We start from the raw sequence: 5009 nt of genomic DNA, 5'->3' as shown, positions 1-5009 counted from the left end.
TTGGATGATCTGTCCATTGGTGAAAGTGGGTTGTTAAAGTCCCCTACTCTGCTCTATTACTGTCTTTTTCCCCTTTTATGGCTGTTAGTATTTGCCTTATGTATTGAGGTGCTCCTATGTTGAGTGCATAAGTATTTATAATTGTTATATCTTCTTCTTGGATTGATCCCTTGATCATTATGTAGTGTCCTTCTTTGTCTATTATAATAGTCTTAATTTTAAAGTCTATTTTGTCTGATATGAGAATTGCTACTCTAGCTTTCTTTTGATTTCCATTTGCATGGAATATCTTTTTCCATTCCCTTACTTTCAGTCTGTATGTGTCCCTAGGTCTGAAGTGGTTCTCTCGTGGACAGCATATGTACGGGTCTTGTTTTTGTATCCGTTCAGCCAGTCTATGTCTTTTGGTTGGAGCATTTAATCCATTTACATTTAAGGTAATTATTGATATGTATGTTCCTATTACCATTTTCTTAATTGTTTTGGGTTTGTTTTTGTAAGTCCTTTCCTTCTCTTGTGTTTCCTACCTAGAGAAGTTCCGTTAGCGTTTGTTGTAAAGCTGGTTTGGTGGTGCTGAATTCTATTAACTTTTGCTTATCTGTAAAGGTTTTAATTTCTCCATTGAATCTGAATGAGATCCTTGCTGGGTAGAGTAATCTTGGTTGTAGGTTTTTTCCTTTCATCACTTTAAATATGTCCTGCCACTCCCTTCTGGCTTGCAGAGTTTCTGCTGAAAAATCAGCTGTTAACCTTATGGGGATTCCTTTATATGTTATTTGTTGCTTTTCCCTTGCTGCTTTTAATATTTTTTCTTTGTATTTAGTTTTTGATAGTTTGATTAATAAGTGTCTCAGCGTGTTTCTCTTTGGGTTTATTCTGTATGGTACTCTCTGTGCTTCCTGGACTTGATTGACTATTTCCCTTCCCATGTTAGGGAAGTTTTCGACTATAATCTCTTCAAATATTTTCTCAGACCCTTTCTTTTTCTCTTCTTCTTCTGGGACCCCTATAATTCAAATGTTAGTGTGTTTCATATTGTCCCAGAGGTCTCTGAGACTGTCCCCAATACTTTTCATTCTTTTTTCTTTATTCTTCTCCCTGGCAGTTATTTCCACCATTCTGTCTTCCAGCTCACTTATCCGTTCTTCTGCCTCAGTTATTCTGTTATTGATTCCTTCTAGATTATTTTTAATTTCAGTAGTTGTGTTGTTCACCACTGTTTGTTTGCTCTTTAGTTCTTCTAGATCCTTGTTAAATGTTTCTTGTGTTTTCTCCATTCTTTTTCCGAGATTTTGGATCATCTTTACTATCATTACTCTGAATTCTTTTTCAGGTAGGTTGCCTATTTTGTCTTCATTTATTTGGTCTTGTATGTTTTTACCTTGCTTCTTCGTTTGTAACATATTTTTTTGTTGTTTCCTTTTTTTTTTTTTTTTGATGGGTGGTGCTGCATTGCTGTCTTACTGGTTGTTTGGCCTGAGGTGTCCAGCACTGGAGTTTGCAGGCAGTTGGACAGAGCTGGGTCTTGGTGCTGAGATGAGGACCTCTGGGAAGCCTCACTCTGACTGATATTCCCTGGGGTCTGAGGTTCTTCGTTAGTCCAGCAGTTTGGACTCAGAGCTCCCACCAAAGGAGCCTGGGCCCGACCTCCAGCCTGGGAACCAAGATCACGCAAGCTTCGTGGTGGGGTTAAAAAAAAAAAAAAAAAGCAGTACAATATCAAAGAATAAAAAATAAAAAATTTATAAAGATAAAAAATATATTAGGAAAAAGTATAATTGAAACAACTGCAACAAGGTAAAATAAAACCACAGCAGAAAAAAGAAAAAAAGGGGTGGGTGGAAACAAGCCAAAAGGAGAGATCACTAGCAAAGTATAAAGAATAAAATAAAATTAGAAAAATAAAAGATTTATTAGGAAAATTAAAAATATAAAAGAATCAACAACAATGAATCAACAAGGCAAAACAGAACCCCAATCTAAGAAAGGAAGAAAGAAAAAGAAAAAGCCTTGGCTCTGCTGGTGAAGTTTAGGCGAGGGGTGGAACTTAGGCAGGGTTGGGGTTTAGGGTGGGGCAGGACCTAGGCGGGAGGGGGGGTGACGTTTGAGCATGCGTCAGGGCCTAGGCGGGGCAACGTTCAGGCATGGGGCGGTGCCTCTGCTTAGGACCTGAGCGGAAGGGGAGAGGCAGCATGTCTAAAGGAGGGTCTCTGGAGTGTTGAGTTCTGGATTTTGGAGGTAGGGCCCTGAGTGGGGGTGTGTGGGTGGGGTTTAGGCCCAGCTCGTTGGAGGGGGTCTCCAAGTGTAGAAGTAGGGCCCTGGGTGGGCGTGTAGGGGGGGACTTGGGTTCTGCACCGCAGGACAGAGGCTCCGAGGACAGAGGATTAGGCCCAGGAGCCCAGCAGGCTCTCAGGTGCCTAAGAGGACAGGGAAAGCACTGGCCGCATTCCCTTCCTTTCCTTCGTGCCCCTCCCCCACCTTCTCCCCCAGCGTCTCCCCCGTTGCTGCTGGACCCCTAACCATGGGTGGGTCCTGCTGGTTGTAGGAACTCCTTCCCTCCCCAACCACCCCTCAGGGGTACCAGTCCCCGAGGTCCAGTCTTTACTTTTGCTCTCCCTTCCCTCCCTCCCAGTCCCTCAGGACCTGAATGGCTGGACGGGACCTAGGTGGGCAGAGGATCAGGCCCAGGACCTGAACAGGTTCCTGGGGGCCCAAGTGGGCAGGGGAAACCTGACTACGCTCCCTTTTGATCCTCTGCCCTCCCAATGGTTCCCCAATTTCCCCCTTCAGGTGTGGGATCCCTTCCCCTCCCCCAGCTGCCCCTCAGGGGCACCAGTCCTGTCCCGCCTCCACTTCTCCTCCCCCTTCACTCCCCCCACGCTCCACATGGGGGTTCCTCCCGTCCCCTTTGGTGTCCGTGGTCCCCCACTGGTGCCTGCTAGGTGCCCTAGTTGTGCGGAGATGCAGATTCCGCGTCCTCCTAGTACGCCATCTTGACTCCGCCCCCTCTGCAGTTTTTGTATGGAATGTTGGTTATATATGTATTAAGTACATTTGGTTTAATGTGTTGTTTAAAGCCAATGTTTCCTTATTGATTTGTCTGTCTGGATAATCTATCCATTTGATATACGTGGGATATGAAAGTCCCCTGCTATTATTGTATTACTATCAATTTCTCCCTTTATGTCAATATTTGCTTTATGTATTTAGGTGCTCCTATGCTGAGTGCATAGGTATTGATGAATGTTATATCCTCTTCTTGGATTGACCCCTTTATCATTATGAAAGGCTCTTCTTAGTCTCTTATTACAATCTTTATTTACAGTCTGTTTTGTTTTATATGTGTATTGCTACCGCAGCTTTCTTTTTGTTTCTATTTGCATGGCATATCCTTTCCCATCCCTTCACTTTCAGTCAGTGTGTCTTTAAATCTGAAGTGAATCTCCTGTTGGCAGCATATAGATTGGTCTTTTTTTTTTAAATCAATTCAGCCACCCTGTGTCTTTAGTCCATCTACATTTAAAGTGAGAAATGATAGTTATATGCTTATTGCCATTTTGTTAATTGTGCTGGTTGTTTTTGTAGTTCTTCTCTGTTCCCTATTTTTCTCTTTGTCTCTTCCCTTGTAGTTTGATGATTTTGTATAGAGTTATATATGTTCTATATAACTATATATAAACTATATTTCTTTAGTATTATAACTTGTGTATCTATTTTAAGTTTTTGGTTTGTGGTTAAGTTTTAACGCATTCTAAAAACACTACATTTTTTTCTCCCCCTCCCACATTTTATGTTTTTATTTTTTAATTGTGATATAGTTTATTTACAATATTATATAAATTTGAGGTGTACAACATAGTAAGTCACAATTTTTAAAGATTATATTCCATTAATAGTTATTATAGGACTTCCCTGGTGGTCCAGTGGTTAAGACTGTGCTTCCAATGCAGGGGGCAAGGGTTCGATCCCTGGTCAGGGAAGTTCCACATGCTGCGCAGTGCAGCCAAAAAAAAAAACTGGTTACTGTAAATTATTGGCTATATCCCCTGTGATATATACTTATAGCTTATTCCTTTTATACATAGTAGTTTGTACCTCTTAATCCCCTACCTCTATCTTGACCCTCCTTCCTTCCCACTCCCTACTGGTAACCACTAGTTTGTTCTCTATATCTGTGAGTCTGTTTCTCTTTTGTTATATTCACTAATTTACTTTATTTTTTAGATTCCACATATAAGTGATAACATAAGTATTTGTCTTTCTCTGTCTGAGTTATTTCACTCAGCATAATACCCTCTAAGTCCATAATTGTTGCAAATGGCAAAATTTCGTTCTTTTTTATGGCCGAGTATTTATTTGTGTGTGTGTATACACACAGACCACATCTTCTTTACCCATTTATCTGTTGATGGACACTTAGATTGTGTCCATATCTTGGCTATTGTAAATAGTGGTGCTATGAACATTGGACTGCATGCATCTTTTCAAATTAGTGTTTTCATTTTCTTCAAATACCCAGGAGTGGAATTGCTGGATCATGTGGTACTTCTATTTTTAGTTTTTTAGCACCTTCCATGGTGTTTTCCACAGTGGCTACGCCAATTTACATACCCACCAACAGTGCACAAGCCTCCACATCCTACATTTTATGTTTTTGACATCATATTTTACATCTTTTTATTTTGTGTATTACTTAACTACTAATTGTAGTTATAGTTTATTTTGCCACTTTTGTCTTTTAATCTTCATTCTAGCTTTTACTGGCTGATCTACTGCCTTTACTATATATACTTGCCAATTTTAGTCTGTTCTGAGACTCTTCAAAACTTTATGACTTGAGGATTTTAAATTTGGAAATACATTAACTTAGAGAAACTGAGGTTTGAGACCTTGTTCTGTCTGAAGTAAATATGCATAATTATTACAAAAAATAAAAATACTATTGAAGTAATAAATAATTTTAAAGTATTCAAATACTTGATTTTTCACATCATGCAACTCAACAGGTT

Source organism: Mesoplodon bidens (genome assembly GCF_964165515.1).
Source record: "Mesoplodon bidens genome assembly, chromosome: 4".
NCBI lineage: Eukaryota > Metazoa > Chordata > Mammalia > Artiodactyla > Ziphiidae > Mesoplodon > Mesoplodon bidens.
The sequence above is the reverse complement of the archived record's forward strand: the minus strand, read 5'-3'. Positions refer to the sequence as shown.